Raw genomic sequence first — 21,661 nt, 5'->3', positions numbered from 1 at the left:
CTCAAGGAAAATAAATAAATAAATAAATAAATAAATAAATAAATAAATAAAAATTAAAAACCTCTTTCCTACCTTGAAGGACCATCCCTGCAGCACCCAGCAAACACAGACACATACTACCTTCAGGGCTCTAGGGTGACATGTGGCCTTTGGTGACTTGAAACCTCCATCTAGTTAGAAAACAAAATCCAGCAACCCGTAGAGTAAATTTTTTTTTATTTCAGTAGGTTTGAGGGAACAGGTGGTGTCGTGGTGATTTCTGAGATTCTGATGCACCCATCACCCAAGCAGTGTACAGTGTGCCCAATCTGTAGTCTTTTATTCCTCACCCCCTTCCCACCCTTTCCCCTGACTCCCAAAGTACATTATATTATTCTTATGACTGCATCCTCATAGCTTAGCTCCCACTTATGAGTGGGAACATATAATGTTTGGTTTTCCATTCCCGAGTTACTTCACTTAGAATAATAGTCTCCAATTCTATCCAGGTTGCTGCGAATGCTATTATTTCGTGTTTTTATTTTTTTATTTTTTTGGCAGAGTAGTATTCCATGATACATATACAGCACATTTTCTTTATCCACTCATTGACTGATGGCCATTTGGGTTGGTTCCATCATTTTTGCAATTGCAAATTGTGCTACTATAAACATGCGTATGCCACTATCTTTTTCGTATCATGATTTCTTTTCCTCTGAGTAGATACCAGTAGTGGGATTGCTGGATCAAATGGTAGTTCTACTTTTAGTTCTTTAAGGAACCGCCACACTGTTTTCCATAGCGGTTGTACAAGTTTACATTCCCACCAGCAGTGTAAAAGTGTTCCCCTTTCACCACATCCATGTCAACATCTATTATTTTTTGATTTTTTGATTATGGCCATACCATGAGCGTGAATCTTGAGAGCCCAACAAGTTCTTCCTTTATGAGAGATGCAGGAAGTGGAGAAGGAGCTGAACTCTGAGTATCTTTCTTCTCCTTATCTACTTAGACCCTCTTAGACAATTGATCTAAATACCCATTTGTCTCAGAGCTAAGTCTAGTGCGCCCTGGAGGAAATTTAAATCAGGTCAGGTGCGGACAGAAGTATTTGCTGTCTCTTCTCCTTTCTTTTACTTTTTTTCTTTTTCCTATTGGCAAAGGGCAAGAGGAAGATTCAACTCCAAATGCTCACAAAGTATGTTTCTCCTTCATTGTAATTAAGGTTTCAGTCACCCATGGCTTTACTAGAACTGTATGTAATTGCATTCCAGGTCTCCTCTTCAAATGACTCTGGCAATCTTCCCAGGGGACTCCGCTGTAGGTATGTCTTGGTAGGTGCAAGAACTGACTTCTCAAACCATTTGCAAGAACTGACTTCTCAAACCATTTATCTACTTACTTACCCAAGCTCTCCTCCTTTAAAAAATAACAAGTAACAGAGTCTTAAGATATTTATTTCACCTAGCGCTAACGGCTGACAAATAGAAATCCAGACTTTGAGGGGGTGATTTCAAAAGGCAACCTTTGATCTCTTTAAACTGTCAGCCATCAGTCTGTAAGAACAGGAAATGTGCTGTATGTAATTGAATCACCACCCTGTTTTCCATCCTCCATTTCTCTTCCCCGATAAAGGGTCTCTCCTCACATTCCTTTATCTTCACCTAATGCCTCACCTCTGAGAGAAGGAGCTAGGAGCAGTGAAGAGAATTAATTTGGTTGCAACAATCTGGGGGGAAAAAGCATGCAAATGAGGTTGAAAGCAGGAGGTTTTACTTTCAGAATCCAGTTGCTATTCACACTTCCTTGTGCTTTGTAAGTGCTTCCAAATGTCACCCTTCAGGGTGAAGGGAGGCGGCTGCATCTGGGTTCAAAAATGTGGTTTCACACTTGGATTCTCCAGTCTGCTCCACAGGGGAATCTGGGATTCCACCAAGCCAGGATGAGACCTCCAGACTTGACAAACCCCTTCAAATGAATCCTGGGCTTGGACGTGCTCACAGTCTACTGTCTGGTCATTTTCAGCGTTATCTTTTAGCACGTGGTTGATCGCAGGCATAACACGCTGCTTAGAAATCAGCAGAGGCTCTCTGCTGAGTGTCAGGATGGGAGGGAGAGAGGGGAGGACTGCATTTCTTGGTAGAGATACCCAATTCAGTGATTTGTTTTATGACACTCCTCAGATGAAATCCACATCGTGAGAGTAAAGGCTAAGAAGGAACCTTAGCTCTTTGGGGTCACCCCAAGCTCTGACCCCCCGCACAGATTGTCATGGCCACACGGCAGCGCTTGAGAATTTCCATTCCTGTGGAGGCCGAGCTCACAGTTCTGCAGATTGTGCTTTTTGTAAGGTGGAGGGGAACAGCGTGATACTGCTGTTACCCAGTTAATATTCCACATATGGCTGCACTTTTGATATCTCTAAGCATGGGGAGTTGGGAGTAGCAGGACATGATTAATAGAAAAAATGAAGTGGAATCAGAATTGTTGGATTCTAGTGCTTTTAGGTATTTGAACCTCTGTCTCCATGTCAGGAAATATGAAGGAGAAATGTCACCTAGACTAGACTAAGAGTCAAGTGAGCATAAAAGGGCTTCAGGTACATCAGTCTGCACAAGGGGCTTAGGAGACACATGCCTTTTTGTCCGTAAAAATGTGGGCATTGATGGATTTTTTCATAGGGTGGTGGACTCGAGCTTTGAAAATCTTCCAGGATGAAATCACCTCTAGCCCTCTCTGGATAATAAAGCTCTGACTTGTTCATGGGGTAGGGTGGACCCCGAACTGTTTCCTGAGAAATTCCTGGCTTTGCCTTCAGGTCCTCCCTGCCTTCCATCACAACATAATAAGGTTTCAAGTCTACAGATCATTCTTCAAATAAGGACACAAAATAACGTCTCTCTAAGCCCTTGAACTGATGCCTTCCAACTCTTACCCAAAAGCTGCGTTAGAGAAAGTTCCTTAGGAAGAACTATTTAAAAATTATTTAGTTCCTTCACTTTTCTTAGTACTTTAGGATTTTTCTTTGGATACAGCTGGACATCAGTAAAGTAAACTCCTAGGTACTTAATACTTGGGTTCCAAACAAAACTACAGAGTTATATTTTCACCAGGGAAGCTCCAAGAAACAGGGTAGAAAGCATGAAGCATTTGGTTTGGACCTGCTTACGTTGTGGAGCTGGGGCCCCTGTACCTCCTGCGTCTATTCTAAGAAACCTCACATCCAAGGTCATATGCAGTGGCTCATGCCTCGGCCTTTGGGAGGTCAAAGTGGGCGGATCGCTGGAGCCCAGGAATTTGAGACCAAGCTAGGCAACACAGTGAGACCATGTCTCTAAATAAGATACAAAAAAAAATTAGCCAGGCTTGGTGGTGCACACCTGTGGTCCCAGCTACTCGGGAGGTTGAGGTGGCAGAATGGCTTGACCCTGGGAGATGGAGGTTGCAGTCAGCCAAGATCACACCACTGCTCTCCAACCTGGGTGACAGAGTGAGACACTGTTGCAAAAAAGAAAAAAGAAAAAAAAAACACTTCTCTTCCAAAAAGCCTTTTATTTGTAACGGCTTCAGAAAGCTTTCTCTCCCCTGAGTTTACTCTCATTACTGATTTTATCTTCCCTACCCTACCACCCTCCCCTCTACCCTGGGATTTTTTTGAGATGGGAGTCTCAGAATCCAAACGGAAATGCAATATAATTCCGTGGCCCCTTGTGTGTCCTGCCTGCTTGTGACACATTACTTTTCAGACCTTGCTGTCTATCCTGCTTGCCTCCCTCCTGAGTTTTGCATGTGCTTTGGTTTAAATTGTCTCAAGTCCTTTTTGAAAATTAAGTCATCATGCCGGGTGCAGTGGCTCATGCCTGTAATCTCAACACTTTGGCAGGCCGAGGCGGGTGGATCACAAAGTCAGGAGATCGAGACCATCCTGGCTAACATGGTGAAACCCCGTCTCTACTAAAAATAGAAAAATTAGCTGGGCGTGGTGGCGGGCACCTGTGGTCCCAGCTACTCGGGAGGCTGAGGCAGGAGAATGGCATGAATCCAGGATGCAGAGCTTGCAGTGAGCCAAGATCGCACCACTGCACTCCAGCCTGGGCGACAGAGCAAGACTCCGTCTCAAAAAAAAAAAAGAAAATTAAGTCATTACAAGCAAACGTGTTTGTAATGGTCTGTTCTCATGCTGCTAATAAAGACATACCCAAGATTGGGTGATTTATAAAGGAAAGAGGTTTAATTGACTCACAGTTCAGCATGGCTGGGGAGGCCTCAGGAAACTTAACAATCATGGTAGATGGGGAAGCAAACACGTCCTTCTTCACATGAGAGCAGCAAGGAGAAATGCAGAGTGAAAGGGGGCCCGGGGGAAGCCCCTTATAAACCATCAGATCTCCTGAGAACTTACTCACTACTAGAAGAACAGCATGGAGGTCCCTCCCATGACACAAGGGGATTATGGAAACTATAACACAATTCAAGAAGATATTTGGGTGGGGACACAGCCAAATCATATCATTGTTTAAAATACGTTTAACAAAACACCTGTTTAAAATAATAAATTTCAAATTATATACATGTTACAAAATCTCTCATGTACTCCATAAATTTGCACAAATAATAACTTTTTTTAATTAAAATAATCAGTTCGAGAGACTGATGATCCAAGTCATAAATTGGCCAATCCATTTTTGTCTTCTTTCCTTCCAACTATCCTTCCTCTAAACAACTTCAGTTCTCAATAACACTGATCAAGTAACAATGTTACAGTTTAAAGTAGTAACTCTAAATGACTTACAACTCTCAGCACAGAGTCATGCCAGTTAGAGGGTATTGGATACATGTTTGTGAATGAACAACAGAAAATCTGCAAAGATTAGAAACTCGGTTTTGCTCTAAGAGTTTGAAAATTCTTTCCACATTAATTACTTGAGTTTCTACCCCATAATTGAAGTTGTTTTGCTTTTCCTTATGAGCTCCCTCTGGTTTGGACATTGTTCGTGACTTCCAGTGCCTGTTTCATTCTCCTTGGAGGAAAGGGTGAACAAACTGGAGAGCAGGGGCTGGCAAACATTTTTTTTTTTAAGGGGCACAACGCAAATACTTTAGACTTTGTGATCTGTATAGACTCTGCTGCAACTACAGCCGATCCTCATTATTTGTGGATTCTGTATTTCCAAATTCACCTACTCACTAAAATTTATTTGTAACCTCAAAATGAATACTCATGGTGCCTTTGCACTTATTCCTGGAAAAACATATGTCACCTGACACCCACGTTTCCAGCCAATGCTGAACAGAGCAATGTTCTATCTTTTTGTTTCAACTCTCACACTGTAAATAAGTTGCCTGTTCAGGATCTACTTAGTCCCATGTGTTTTGCACTTTTGTGCTTTTGGTTAGTGATTTTGCATTTCAGTGACTCGCAAGTATAGTGCTGAGGTGCTGCCTAAAGTTCCTAAGCACAAGAAGCTGTGAGGTGCCTCAAGGAGAAAACCCAAGTGTTGGATGAGCTTCGTTCAGGCCTGAGTTCTAGTGCTGTTGCCGTGAGTTCCATGTTCACAAGTCAGCAATATTTATTAAACAGAGTCCCTTTAAACAGAAGCACATGTAAAATATAATTACGTATTGATCAGTAGACAAAAATGTGACCGGAGGCCTACAGCAAACTAACCCTATATTTCCCTTAGGAGCAATGGTTCAGTATTCACTAATTCAGTATTAGTGGTAACTTTATGTAACATAAATGTTGCCAATAACAAGAATAGATTGAACTCAGTTCCCCAGATGACGTGCCAAAGCAGCCACAGACAATATGCAAACAATGAGCCTATGTTCCAATAAAATGTTATTTATGGACTCTCAAACTTGAAATTCATATAATTTGTATAAGTAACAAAAGACTGTGCTTCTTTTGAGCTTTCCCCCAACCATTTAAAAATATAAAACTAGTTTAAACCCACTGGCCATACACGAACTTGTGATGGGCTGGATTTGACCCATGGGCTTCTGTTTGTCTGCTCCTGCTGTAAAACCTTGTTTTCAATGAATCTCACTGCTTTGGAGCCAGATCATGGTCAATTTGGGAGGCCCATAATCTTATTCCCCTCTGATATGGTTTGGCTCTGCCTCCCCACCTAAATCTCATCACAAAGTGTAATCCCCATGTGCTGAGTGAGGTGATTGGATCATGAGTGCGGTTTTCCCCATGCTGTTCTCATGACAGTGAGTGAATTCTCATGAGATCTGATGGTTTTATTTTATTTTATTTTATTTTATTTTATTTTATTTTATTTTTTGCGATGGAGTCTTGCTCTGCTGCCCAGGCTGGAGTGCAGTGGTGCAATCTCAGCTCACTGCAACCTCCGCCTCCCAGGTTCACGCCACTCTCCTGCCCCAGCCTCCTGAGTAGCTGGGACTACAGGCACCCACCACCATGCCCGGCTAATTTCTTATATCTTTAGTAGAGATGGGGTTTCACCGTGTTAGCCAGGATGGTCTCGATCTGCTGACCTTGTGATCCACTCACCTCAGCCTCCCAAAGTGCTGGGATTACAGGCGTGAGCCATCGCACCCAGTGATCTGATGGTTTTATAAGGGGCTCTTTCCTTTCTCTCACCTGCCACCATGTGAGATGTGCCTGCTTCGCCTTCTGCCATGATTGTAAGTTTCCTGAGGCCTATCTAGTAGTGTGGAACTGTTAGTTAATTAAACCTCTTTCTCTTATAAATTACCCAGTCTTGAGTATTTCTTTATAGCAGTGTGAAAACAGATTAATACACCCTGGAAGTCTCTGCCACCTCAGTGTCATCACTCTGATGGGGCCTAAGAACATTCATGATGTTTGGGTCTGTTTAACAGAAGGAAAGACTACTGAAGTTGGACTCCAGATCGCTGGTTTTGAAAGCCAGGGGTCTTATTCTGTCACCCAGGCTGGAGTGCAGTGACACGATCATAGCTCACTACAGCCTCAAACTCCTGGGCTCAAGGGATCAATCCTCCCACTTCAGCTTTCTGAGTAGCTGTGACTATATGCGCAGCTAATTTTTTTAAGTTTAAACAAACTGATCACACCTGGCTAATCTGTTTAAACTTTTTTTTTTTTTTTTTTTTTTTTTGGTAGAGACAGGCTCTCCCTATGTTGCCTAGGCTGGTCTTGAATCAGCCACAAGTGTTCCTCCCACCTCAGTGTTCCAAAGTGCTGGGATTACAGGTGTGAGGCACCTTGCAGGGCCAGGTATCACTTCTTAAATGTTTGACTTGAGGCAACTTTACTGAGCCTCCTACAGAAGGCAGAGAAAGACACCTGTGAATCTCCCAGGGCCATAATGCAGGTTAAACCACACAGCAAGAGTAGGCTTTGCAGATGGGACTCCTGATTGCGCCTTCGCCAGTCCCACCCCTTTGCAGTTAAGAAATTTGACCCCTGAGGTTCCTTGGAAATCATCCAACTCATGCGGAAAGCAAGCGGATACCGACAAATCTCATCCTTTTCTACCCTTCTCAACATTTTCAGGGGTCAGGGATACGTTGCAATGTCATCAAAAAATGAGCAGGAAGATTTTTCCCTAAAAACTGAAGCCTTCATTTCCATCCGCTCACAACATGCTGTTTAGAGCACCAGGGAGGCGTCCTCAGATTGTCCCCACCCTTGTTTAGGCTCATGTCAGTCAGATAATTCTCAGGCTTGGGCAGAAACCTGCTGGTGAGAAACTTCTCAAGTGTCACTGCTTACAAAAGAGGGAAGAAAACAGAAAAGTCTGTTTATTTTTCTGACCTAAAAGATAACATGGCTTTGCCCTTTCCTTTTGTTTAAGGTTAGATCAGGAGCATTCCTTGAAAGTTGCCCAAGAAGAGATTCTCTCAGCCATTTTTTCCTGGCAATTTGTGTTTTCATTCAAAATGGATTACTTTCGGTAATAACGAGGATTCATATTATAAGAAACAACGCTAATTTCCTCATCTGTAAAACTGAAACAGTGGCTCAAATCCCTGCCTATCCGATCACTTAAAGTGATCTGTAAACTACGTAGGAATTTTTTTTTTTTTTTTTAAGACACAGTCTTGCCCTGTGGGCCAGGCTGCAATGCAGTGGTGCAATATCAGGGCTTATTGCAGCCTCAACCTCCAGGCTCGAGCAAGCCTCCTGCCTCAGCCTCCCGAATAACTGGGACTACAGATGTGTACCATTATACCCAGCTAAGTTTTCTTTTTTTTTTTGAGACGCAGTCTCGCTCTGTCGCCCAGGCTGGAGTGCAGTGGCGTGATCTCGGCTCACTGCAAGCTCCGCCTCCTGGGTTCATGCCATTCTCCTGCTTCAGCCTCCCGAGTAGCTGGGAGTACAGGCGCCTGCCACCATGCCTGGCTAATTTTTTGTGTTTTTTAGTAGAGACAGGGTTTCACCATGTTAGCCAGGATGGTCTCGATCTCCTGACCCAGTGATCCACCTGCCTCAACCTCCCAAAGTGCTGGGATTACAGGCGTGAGCCACCGCGCCCGGCCTATGCCCAGCTAAGATTTTAAATTTTTGCAGAGATGGGGTCTCACTATGTTGCCCAGGCTAGAGTACAGTGGTGCAGTCATAGCTCACTGCAGCCTTGAACTCCTGAGCTCAAGCAATCTGCCTGCCTCCGTCTCCCATAATCCTGGGACTACAGGCAGCCACCAAGCCCAGCCTGAGTATTGCCATGTTATTGGATTACAGAAACCGTGGGTGACAAAATTAACTCATCACCTCTATCCCAAGGAATTCATGGCACTTTTCAGATATGGTATCATTAATTTTTTTTTTGCAGAGTAAAATGCAATATTCATAAAGCCATAGCCTCAGACCTGAGAGCTGGAGGGGACCTCAGAGGGCTCATCCAAATCCTTTGTCTATGATGGGGAACCCGAGGTTCTTAGGAGCCTGTGGGACGCTGGAGGCGGGGGATCGCGCTGCCCGGTGGCTGGGCCAATCCAGCCCAGCAGGGGCACATCCCAGGGCAGCAAGGGGCATTGTGAGTGGGCAGTCACGTAGCCGCGAGTCTCCTCAAGCCAGGCCAGGTCGTTCTGCTCCACCTGAGGACTGCATGACTCCCGAGGTCAGCATTTTATTACCTAGGTGTGACCCAGGTTTCTCATAACCTTAGTCGCAACTTTCTAGAAATGGATAGATAATGGGAATCTGGCACACTTGTATGCGTTACACTTTTCAAACACAAAGAAATGTCACAGTGAGAGGTAACAGGGTGCCCAGAGAGCATAGTTTCTCTCTTGTTTTGCAGATAAGAAAATAGATTTGGCAGGCCGGGTGCGGTGGCTCACGCCTGTAATCCCAGCACTTTGGGAGTCCGAGGCAGGTGGATCACAAGGTCAGGAGATCGAGACCATCCTGGCTAACATGGTGAAACCCTGTCTCTACTAAAAATAGAAAAATTAGCTGGGCGTGGTGGTGGGCGCCTGTAATCCCAGCTACTCAGGAAGCTGAGGCGGGAGAATGGCGTGAACCCGGGAGGCGGAGCTTGCAGTGAGCCGAGATCGCGCCACTGCACTCCAGCCTGGGCGACAGAGCGAGACTGCGTCTCAAAAAAAAAAAAAACAAAAAACAAACAAAAAAAAAAAAACAAGAAAGAAAGAAAGAAAGAAAAGAAAAAGAAAATAGATTTGGCCAAAATCCAATGGTCTAGGAGTCCTCCACGAACTTCCCTGCCCCATGCCCCTCCCTGCCCTCTCCTCTTACCCCTCCACCCAGGTTGCAGATTCTGTACCCTTGCTTCTGCAGTTCTACATTTTTTGTTTGTTTTGAGACAGCATCTCACTGTTGCCCAGGTTGGAGTGCAGTGGCACGATCATGGCTCACTGCAACCTCGAACTCCTGGGCTCAAATGATCCTCCCACCTCAGCCTCACTTCCACTATTTTCATCTTAGTGGGTTTTTTAGGACTTTAAACAACCCATCAAAAGCGTCAGAGTTGGAAAGCTGACGTCACCTGTTCTGCTAACTGAGTGTGTGTTTTTAGTGAATTGCTTTACCTCTTCGGACACAGGGATTGCAACAGGAGCTGATCTCAGGTGTGCTGCCGGGAAGGGTGACTTGCTATCATGTGGAAGGCAGCAGTGTTCTCTCTTGCCGAGCCTTGACAAGGTTTGAGCCCTCCCCAAAGCCCAAGGTTGGTTTCTATACCCACTGCAATTCAATCTTTTCCAGAAAACCTACACACTTTTACAGGTTGTAAAAGGGCCCTGCCCTCCTGCGAGGAGAAAGGAGAAGATTCCACTTGGTTGTTGTTGTTATTATTATTATTATTATTATTATTATTTTGAGACAGGTTCTTGCTCTGTTACCTAGGCTGGAGTGTAGGGTGCAATCATGGTTCACTGCAGCCCTGACCTCCTTGGCATCAAGTGACCCTCCCACTTCAATCTCCCTAGCTGGGATTATGGGCACCAGCCACGATACCAGACTAATTTTGTTTGTTTATTTTATAGAGACAAGGTCTCTCTATGTTGCCCAGGCTGGTCTCAAACTGCTGGTTTCAAATGATCCCCCCATCTCAGCCTCCCAAATTGCTGGCCTTGGTCATTCTATGAGGCAGCAGCTTTCATTGCCAGCAGAGATCGTTTTCAAAATTCCAGCCATTGAGCACAGCCTTCCAAGGAAGGACCCATCAGAAGCACAGTGTGTAAGCCAGCTCATGCTGGGCTGCCCTGTCTCAAACAGGGGTGTGCTGGAGTGGAGATTAGAGCCCAATTTAATCTTCTACACCTTGCCATCATCAGGTGGCCTGGCAGTGGTGAAGCCCTAGGGGACAGTTTGATTGTGACAGGTTGAAATTTAATGTGAATGTTACAGGTTAAAATTAAGGCTCTTCCAGAAGTTTGAGGCTGCAGTGAGCTATGATCCCACCACTGCATTCCAGCCTGGATGACAGAGACAGAGCCTCTCTCAAAAAAAAAAAAAAAAAAAAAAAAGAATGAAAAAAAAAGCTAAAGCTCTTTCACATGCCCCTCAACACTCAACACTATTTACAATCTGGCCACAACCGTTGCCCACCCTCCACCCCAGCCCATGGTCCACACACATCAAAATGTGCCCCTGTAGGGTTACTGCCTCTCTCCTGTTCCCAGATTGACCCATCAGGGCTCTGCTCAGATGTCACCTCCTCTGTCATTGCTTCCTCAATGGTTTCTCCAGCGCCTTGTGCATATCTGGAATATAGCATTATTTACTCTGTCGTCTGAGGTCGGTTTCCCCCAGTGGATCATGAATTCCTTCAAAACAGGAACTGGGTCTTACTGTTGGAATGTTTAAGGGATGCTTGAAGAATACTTGAGTGCTGGGGGATGGGGATGGAGTCGAAAGAGGAAGTCTGACCCTCATGGAGCTGACATCCTGGAGAGGAGGAAGACAGACAGTAAACACGATAAACAAGAAGTGGGGGTAGCTTATTATAGAATGATCAGTGCTGTGGAGAACAAGCAGAGATGGGGACAGCGAGTGTGTGTTGGGTGGGAGGAGAGCATTTCAGTTGCAAATGGTGGTTAGGGAAGGCCACCCATGATGACCATGGGTATCAGCCTGTAGGTAGCAAGTGGGAGAGCAGTGTGGCTATTTGGGGGTAGGGGCATAGCAAGGTAGATTATAAAAAGTGGTCAGATTCTGGACGTATTTGACCTAGCATTTCCGTTCTAGGAATTTATTCTAAGGAAATAGTTGCACAGTTGGCAAAGCTGTAGCTCGCAGCAATGTTAATTACAGCTTCTTTGTGATATTAGCTTTGTAGAAAATGTAAATTTACAAAAATGGCAATCTCATCGAATAAGTTATGCAATAATGAAATAGAAAATTATGTATCCACTAAAATAATAATGTAGAAATATGTTCATTGATGTGAAAAGATGTTCACTTGATATTATTAGATGAAGCAAAATGAAAATATAAAATATTTTTAATTTTATTTTTAATTGTGGTAAAATACACATAATATCAAATTTGCCATCTTAGTCATTTTTTTTTTTGGATGGAGTCTTGCTCTGTTGTGCAGGCTGGAGTGCAGTGGCGCTATCTCGGCTCACTGCAAGCTCTCCCTCTCGGGTTCACGCCATTCTCCTGCCTCAGCCTCCCGAGTAGCTGGGACTACAGGCAACCGCCACCACGACCGGCTAACTTTTTGTATTTTTTAGTAGGGACGGGGTTTCACTGTGTTAGCCAGGATGGTCTTGATCTCCTGACCTCATGATCCACCTGCCTCGGCCTCCCAAAGTGCTGGGATTACAGGCGTGAGCCACTGCACTGGGCCCATCTTAATCATTTTTAAGGGCAAATTTCAGTAGTGTTAGGTACATTCAGACTGTTGAGCAACAAGTCTCTAGAACTCTTTTCATCTTGCAAAACTAACTCCCCATTTCTTTCTCCCGAATTATCTGGGGACCACTATTCTGCTTTTGTCTCTGTAAGTTACTCTACACTAGCTATCTCATATAAAGAGGATTATGCCATATTTGCCTTTTTGTGACTAGCACATTTTACTTAGCATAATGTCCTCAAGGTTCATTCATGTTGTATCATGTGTCTGAAGCTCCTTCCTTTTTAAGACTGAATAATATTCCATTGTATGGATATACCACATTGTGTTTATCCATTCATCCATTAATGGACATTCAGGTTGTTTCTTTCTTCTAGCTATTGTGAATAATATTTCTATGAACAGGGGTGTACAAATATCTATTTGAGACTCTTGTTTCAGTTTCTTTGGATATATACCCAAAAGTGGAATTGCTGGATGGTATGTTAATTCTGTTTTTAATATTTTTTTTAAGACGGAGTCTTGCTCTATCACCAGGCTGGAGTGCAGTGGCACAATCGTGGCTCACTGCAACCTCTGTCTTCCTGGGTTCAAGCGATTCTCCTGCCTCAGCTGCCCGAGTAACTGGGACTACAGGTGCACGCCATCACGCCAAGCTAATTTTTGTATTTTTAGTAAAGACAGGATTTCACCATGTTGGCCAGGATGGTCTCGATCTCTTGACCTCACAATCCACCCACCTCAGCCTCCCAAAGTGCTGGGATTACAGGCGTGAGCCACCATGCCCAGCCTATCTTTAATTTTTTGAGTAACCATCAACCTGTTTTCTAGAAAGTGTGCATTGTTTTACATTGCTATCAATAGTGCACAAGGGGCTGGGTGTGGTGGCTCACGCCTATAATCCCAGCACTTTGGGAGGCTTAGGTGGGTGGATCACCAGGTCAGGAGATCGAGACCATCCTGGCTAACATGGTGAAACCCCATCTCTACTAAAACAATACAAAAAATTAGCCAGGTGTGGTAGCAGGTGCCTGTAGTCCCAGCTACACGGGAGGCTGAGGCAGGAGAATGGCTCAAACCCAAGAGGCGGAGCTTGCAGTGAGCCAAGATAGCGCCACTGCAGTCCAGCCTGGGTGACAGAGCAAGACTCTGTCTCAAAAAAAAAAAAAAAAGTGTACAAGGGTTCCTGTTTCTCCCCATCATCACCAACAATTGTTATTTTCCGGTTTTTGATAGTAGCCATCCTAATAGGTGTGAGGTAATATATCCCATTGTAGGTTTGATTTGCTAGAAATGCATTTTTATTGTAGAAATTATTGGCATTCAGTATACGTGGACTGGCTAAAATATTTTATAGAGACATTCCCGAAGATAAAAATAATATTCAAAGATTCCTTTAAAAGGAAGCAAAGGACACAGAGACATTCCTCCAAAGAAGATATTCAAATAGGTGATAAACACAAGAAAAGATGCTTAACATCACTAATTATTAGGTAATGCAAATCAAAACCACAATGAGATGCAACTTCACACTCGTTAGGATGGCCATTCTAAAAAATTAAAAAAAAAAAAAGAAACAAGTATTAGTGAGGATGTGGAGAAATCAGAACCCTTGCGTACTGCTGATGGTAATGTAAAGTGTTGCAGCCATTGTGGAAAACAGTATGGTGGTTTCTCAAAAAATTAAACATAGAGTTACCATATAATCCAGCAATTTCTGGGCATATACTCCAAAGAACTGAAAGCAGAGACTCCAACAGATATTTGTATACTCATATTTATAACGTCTTTATTCTCAGTAACCAAACAACCCAATTGAATTGAATTGAATTGAATTGAATTGAATTGAATTGAATTGAATTATTCTAAATTTAAAACAACCCAAGTGTCCACTGACAGGTGAATGAACAAAAAAAGTGGTATGTACATACAATGATATATTATTCAGGCTTAGAAATGAGTGAAATTCGGACACATGCAGCAACACAGATGCATCTTCAAGGCATTATTTTAAATGAAATATGCAGGATGCAAAATGACAGATATTGTATGATTTTTCTTATATGAGCTACCTAGTAGTCAAATTCACAGAGTCAGAAAGTAGAAAGTTCGTTGCCAAAGCTAAGGGAAAGGGAGGATGGAGAGTTACTGTTTAATGATTTCAGAGTTGGTTTGGCTTGGGTTGTTGAAAAAGTTCTGGAGGTAGATTGTGGTGATGGTTGCACAACAATGGAAATGTACTTAATGTCACTGAACTGTATGGTTAAAATGTTACATTATATGTTATGCATATTTTACCACTATTTTAAGAAAATCTGTTTAAAAAAGGAACCTCTTCAACTCATCTGAGGAGACCAGAAGTTGCAGTGTCTCTCATATTCTCAAGACTTAAATTTTGCACTTTGACTATCAGAGTTAGAATAATAAAGTCTAATCTCTACATTGTTCAGCTGAAGAAATAGTGTCTCAGAAATATGTCTGTCTTGGGATATCAAATCACGTCAATTTCTTGAGCACTTAATTATGTGTGATGGTTAATTTTATGTGTCTACGTGGCCAGGTTATAGCACCCAGTAGTTTGGTCAAACATCAGTCTAGATGTTGCTGTAAAGATATTTTAAAAGATATGATTAACATATAAGCCAGTAGGCTTTGAATAAAACAGATTACCCTTTATAATGTGTGTGGGCCTCGTTCAATCATTTGAGGGCTGTAAGAAAAATAACTGAGCTCCCCTAAAGAGGAAGGGATTCTGCCTCCAGGCTGCATTCACACTCAAGACTGCAATAGCGGCTCCTTCTGGAATTTCCATTCTGCTGGCCTGCCTTGCAGATTTTGGACTTGCCAACCTCCACAATCGCATGAGCAGATTCTTCAGAATAAATCTCTTTCATTAGCTCTCTTTATCTGGAGAGGCTTCACTAATCACCGTAGAAAGGGCCGCGTGGGATGTACAAGTGATTCAGACCTGGCTTTCAGGCCTTTTGACTGGTTCAACATCCACTTACCAGACTCTAAACCAGAGCAATTGTTTGGTTCACAGCCATGTAATTCATAACATTGCTTGGGAATAAGTGGTTTTCCTGACACATTCGGCTTCTGGTGTGACAATTTCAAAGCACCATAAGCCAAAACCAAAATTAAACCCTTTGAATTTACTATTCTTCCCACTGTGCCACACTGCTCCTCTTAGGAAATAGCCTCACCAAACTTAGGCAGTTTATTGCTGACACGTCCCATCTGTTGTCCTCACGGTGTGAATGCCATGTGTTCGTCAAGTTCACTTGGATTTCTCCCACACACTCACACTCTGTAATCTGGGAATTAAGCTGAGGAAAGTATCCTCTTCCTCACCAGCAACTGCTACAGTCAGCTTCCTTTAGTAAACAATGTCGGTGCAGTGAATGTTCTCAGTAAAGCCCTCTGGATGCGTTCTTTGCCTGTGTAGAGCCAAAGAAAAATAGCTGAAATGTGCAATCTCAGCATTTTTCTGTCTAATATTATCAGTGCTTAGTCTCTTCCATGGAGATCCTGTGTGGATGGCTATGAAACAGGATAAATTTTTTGTCTTAAAAAATGAGCTGATATTACATAACGGAAATTATATATTGGTTAGGATTTCAGCTCCTATTCCCTTCTCCATGAGCTCCATTTTAAGAAACCAAACAAAATAAAAAGGAAACATTGAAGGAAAATATTTGAAGAATTAAGGTTTGGGACACACACAACTTTCTTTGAATTCACTTAATGTTGCCTTTAAACAAGAACAGCTTTTTGATTACATCTTCCTGATTGCAGTCCTCTTTCCCTCTTCCATGATGACCACTAGCTCCTGGTTCAGCCATGGGTGATGGAGCCAGTGGTTTAACAGGGTTCTCTAAGGATAAAAGGAGATGCTCAAACTACGGGGTTGAGAAGACTCGATGAGCCAAAAAGCAAGCTCTGTTGCAAGTAGCTAAGAGGTGAATCACATTTGTAGAAAGCAAAGAGAACTGGAAGTAGGAATTGAAAAGCTGGGACACAAAGCTAGAATTTAGGATGAATCAGATAAAGCCACCAGCTAGAATGCACCCTCGTTTTCCTAGCTTTACTTTGTGGTACGTGCATTTACTGTAGAGTAGAGGGCTTTTTGAAGAATGAACAAAGGAAAACTATTCTGCTTTCCTTATCTTCTCTGTAATTTCCTGCTAGTGCCCCCACCCTTAGCTACCACCCGCCCCCATACTAATTCAATCAGCAGACTGGCAAGGCTGATTCCTCATGCATTATTTAGAGCGCATGCTGGTGGTGTTAGAACTAGGTTAGGCAGCTGTGAAAACCTAGAGGCTCTCTTGCGATTCTGATTTGCGTTTTTCTGATTCAACTGTGTTGTTCCCTTGTGATGTTCCCCACAGTCCAAAGTGCAGGCTTGGGATGATTCCTGTAATTTCTTTTCTAAGGTGAAAAATGTCCCTGTGATAGAGATGCAGGACCAACTGTTAAAGTTTATGTGAGAATCTGTTTTTAGGAGACAAAATGTATCCAAGATACATGTAAAAGTTGAAGAGCGAAGACAAAACAACAATGATGAAGGTGTGGAAGACAGGACAAAAGGATATTGAAGCTGGGAAAAATATGATGAAGCCCTTCAGGCTTTTATTCCCAAGATACTTGTGATGAGATCCCAGAGCTGCTATGCGGGGATTATAAATTTGGCTTTAAACACTTTAGAAGCCAGGCTAAAATGGGACCATATAATAAATTATGTGACTGGGGGAGGGGTGGTTAGAACAGAAGTACTATTGCTCTTGAAATAGAGATTAGAGAAAAATCCATTCTCCCACCACCCTTATCACCCACTCACAACTCTCTCTGGGGACAACATGAAGACCACAGAGGCTGACTGTAGTGGCTTATGCCTATAATCTCAGGACTTTGGGAGGCTGAGGCAGGAGGATTGCTCGAGTCCCAACCTGGACACCGGAGCCAAATTATCCAGGGGTGGTGGTGCATGCCTGTAGTCCCAGCTATTTGGGAGGCTGAGGCAGGAGGATCGCTTGAGCCCAGGAGGTTGAGATGTAGTGAGCTGTGGTCATGCCACTGCACTCCAACCTGGGTAACAGAGTGAGCCCGTCTCTAAAAATAAAAATTAAAAAAACAAACAAACAAATAACACTACTGTGCAGTAGTCTTTCTAAGCAAATTTTCTAATGTTCTTGCAACATAAGCATCAACCTTCTCCAAAGGCTGGGGCTGTAGGGATACGAGACGAAACAATAGGCTTGCCTTCAAGAATTTTCTGATTTAATGAGAAGGGGGAGTACGTTATTAACTAATTGATGGAGGGGATTGAATGGATGCCTTTGGGTGCGCATTTCTGTAGCAGGGAGATTTTTCCACATTTGAAGTAGGGTGCACATGATCTGTCTACAGTGCAGTTCTGCACAGAGACCTGCAGCCACTCCAGGACGTGTCTTCTGGAAAACACGAAGTGGCTAAGAGAGAAATGACCTGTGAAAGGGATCAAATGTGCCTCTGTTGGGGTTACAATAATTCATACTTATGAGAAAAGCGTGAAATCCATGAAACCAGGTTGTGGCTCCTCAGTGAAGCATGGAGAAGAGCATTAACTCCCGGAGAAAAGATCACAGGGAAAGGCGGAGTGAAAGGCTCATAGCCCACGTCCCAGGACTGGAGAGAGCAGCTGCATCACAGAAAAACACCAGAAGCTTGCCCGGGAGATGCCGCCCTACTGCAGAAGACACATTCCTTCAGCATGAACAACAGCAGCATCTTGCTGGGATAAAGGAGAGAGGAAAACAAGGAAGGAATTAATTCCAGGGAAACTTTCTCGAGTGAGTAGCATCATATTTATTTCCTCAATGGCAAAGTGCTTTTCAAATTAGCCACCACACCTGGCTAATTTTTCTTTTTTTTTTTTTTGAGATGGAGTCTCTCTCTGTCGCCCAGGCTGGAGTGCAGTGGCGCAATCTCGGCTCACTGCAAGCTCCGGCTCCCGGATTCACGCCATTCTCCTGCGTCAGCCTCCCGAGTAGCTAGGAATACAGCCGCCCGCCACCACACCCAGCTAATTTTTTGTATTTTTAGTAGAGACGGGGTTTCACCGTGTTAGCCAGGATGGTCTGGATCTCCTGACCTCGTGATCCGCCCTCCTCGGCCTCCCAAACTGCTGGGATTACAGGTGTGAGCCACCACGCCTGGCCCACACCTGGCTAATTTTTATTTATTTTATTTTATTTTTTGATACGAAGTCTTGCTCTGTCACCCAGGATGGAGTACAGTGGCGCAGTCTCGCCTCACTGCAACCTCCACCTCCTAGATTCAAGCAATTCTCCTGCATCAGCCTCCTGAGTAGCTGAGACTACAGGTATGTGCCGCCAGGCTTAGCTAATTTTTATTTTTATTTTTATTTATTTTTTTTAGAGACAGGGTTTCATTCACCATGTTGACAAAGCTGGTCTTGACTCCTGACCTCAAGTGATCTGCCCACCTCAGCCTCCCAAAGTGCTGGGATTACAGGCGTGAGCCACTGCACCTGGCCTTACCTGGCTAATTTTAAAAATGTTTTTAATAGAGATGGGGGGGGGGTCTCACTATGTTTCCCAGGCTGGTCTCGAACTCCTGGCCTTAAGCGATGTTCCTGTCTTGGTCTCCCAAAGTGCTGGGATTACAGGCATGAGCCACCATGCCCAGCCTATTTTTTACTGTGTTTTGTCTGGTTTTGCCCTAGATACCCAGGTTAGGTGAATGCTGGTACAGATGAAAAATATTAGTATGTCCTAGAAGCAGCTCTGGAATGCCCCAAAGCAGGAATAATAGCCAGCTCCTGAGTGTCAGTGTAAGTTGGGTATTTCCATAAGGATAATGGAAACTTCACATTACAAACAACCCAGTTTCATCCTTGCCCCCTTCTGCCACCATCCTCAGGCAGAACAAGTAGCAGCTAGGAGCATCAGCATCCCACGTTGGCCCCCAGCAGGACAGAGTGGCTTCTTGTCCTGGACTCAGCTTAAGTGATTTCCTCCCAGTAACTTGCTCTTCCCCCTGGGAGACTGGCCAGGCTTCATTCTACCCAGAGCCCTTTCTTTTTTCTTTTCTTTTCTTTTTTTTTTGAGATGGAATCTCTCACACTGTCTCCCAGGCTGGAGTGCAGTGACACGATCTCGGCTCAGTGCAACATCTGCCTCTTGGGTTCAAGCGATTCTTCTGCCTCAGCCTCCTGAGTAGCTGGGATTGCAGGCACCTACCACCACGCCTGGCTAATTTTTGTATTTTTAGTAGAGACAGGATTTCACTTTGTTGGCCAGGCTGGCCTCAAACTCCCGACCTCAAGTGATTCGCCCGCCTCAGCCTCCCAAAGTGCTGGGATTACAGGTATGAGCCACTGCCCCTGGCCAGGAGCACCCCTTTCAAATACAAGCAACCTTGCTTTTTATCCCCTTCCTCTTCCCCAGCTTTCCAGGGCTATTGCAATTCTATGGTAGACAGATTCTCACTGGAATCTTCAGTCATCCCACTTATGATGTACTGTTATGCACGCCGGATACACAAACGTGACACCTATTGGGTTGGGGCCGCCTGGCTACTGGCTCATCCCGTCATGCTCAGTGGCATCGGTTTATTTGTATGGTTATCACAGCACTTAACATTGTTGGAAGTTACCAATTACCTTGTATGTTAATTCGCTTACAAGTTTACTGTCTGTTTTCTCCCTCTAGAATAGAAAGTCCACAAGACCAGTGACCGTGCTGCATTTTCAATGCTTTGAACAGTCTTTGGCACATATTAGGTACTCAATAAATTTTTTTGTTGTTGTGAATAGAGGATATAGTACATTCTATTTTATTTTTTGTTCATTTATTTATTTTTGAGACAAGATCTCAGTCCGTCACCTAGACTGGAGTGCAGTGGCGCATTCATGGCTCACTGCAGCCTGCATCTCCCGGGCTCAGGTGATCCTCCCATCTCACCCACCGGAGTAGCTGGGATTACAGTCTCACACCACCATGCCCGGCTAATTCTCATTTTTGTTTCTGTTTTGTAGAGACAGGGTCTTGCTATGTTTCCCAGGCTGGTCTCGAACTCCTGAGCTCATGCAATCCTCCCACCTCTGCCTTCCAAAGTGCTCAGATTATAGACGTGAGCCACCACACCCTGCCAGGATATAGTAAATTTTAAATCAGAGAACTTAAAGAAATACAACTCTACTGAATGCTGCAGTAGGGGAACTTAGAGTGGACAAAGGCCACCAGGAGCTGCAGAGCTGAGGAAACAGGCGTGCAAAGGTATAAAAAGGAGCTGAGAGCAGTGGTTCTCAAAGTGTGCCTCGGACGACTGTGGGGTGGTATCCCTGAGACCATTCCAGGGAGTTTGTAAGGTCAAAACTACTTTTATAATAATATTAGGATACTATTTTCCTTTTTCACTATCTTTACATTTCCACTGATGGCGCAAAAGCAAAGACTGTACTTTCAGGGGTCATTTCTGTAGTTCATTAATATAGTTTTCTGAGCATGTAGAGCACCAAAAAAATAAAAATATACATATTTTACAAAGCAAAAGGGGGTAAAACTGCTGTCATTTTAGCGTGGCACCAAATTATTACCACATACTTACAGCAAAATGAATGGCAGTTTCACTTACGAATGTCCTTGATACATCAGTACTAATTAATTTCATTAAGCCTTGACCTTTATGTTCATACCCATTTAATATTCTGTGTGACCACACGGGAAAGGCACAAAAGCAGTTCTGCTGAACAGTGAAGTTTGTATATTAGTTTTCTTGAGAAGAAAAACACTTGGTAATTGAATTGTGAGTTAACCTAACCTTTTTTTTTTTTTTTCATGGAACACTGTTTTTACTTTAAATTAAGTAAGACAAACTATGGTTATTTTAGGCTTAGATATTTCATAAATGCTTCCTCAAAAATGAATAAAGTGAGATTGTCACCTCAAGTAAAATAACAGAGTATTTGGTGCCAAAGATAAAATTTGAACTCAAGAGAAAATAAGAACTATAGAAAACTTATGTCTATCCCAGTGAGCTTGACAGCTTCCTTATAGAGACTGTTCTGATGAGATTGCTGGTAATATTGTTAAAAATATTTTTGATGTTGTATAATAAAATATATTGAAATTGGAAGATCTGTATAACTCAGTGAACCAATATCTTCCAAATGTTACAAAATCATGCAGATATAAAATGTATTCAAAGTGCAAAATAAATCAATGTATTTCCTATAACAGAGGAAAATCTCCATTGTTAAGGTTGCAGAAAACTCCATTGTTAAGGTTGCAGATTCCATCCTGAAATTAACTTCTAAGAAACTAGTACTTACTGAACTTAGGTACAGTATCACACCGTAAGCACCAATACCTGAAAAAGCTATTAAAATATTT

The 21,661-nt window shown here is 43.2% G+C and overlaps 1 pseudogene; it reads left to right on the top strand.

Moving 5' to 3' along the window:
* The first annotated feature begins 20,719 nt into the window (after positions 1-20,719).
* LOC112204336 (small nucleolar RNA U3) lies at positions 20,720-20,793 on the top strand (annotated as a pseudogene).
* Positions 20,794-21,661: the final 868 nt, after the last annotated feature.

This window comes from Pan troglodytes, chromosome 7 (assembly GCF_028858775.2).
Source record: "Pan troglodytes isolate AG18354 chromosome 7, NHGRI_mPanTro3-v2.0_pri, whole genome shotgun sequence".
Lineage (NCBI taxonomy): Eukaryota > Metazoa > Chordata > Mammalia > Primates > Hominidae > Pan > Pan troglodytes.
This window is presented reverse-complemented; position numbering and strand designations above follow the sequence as displayed.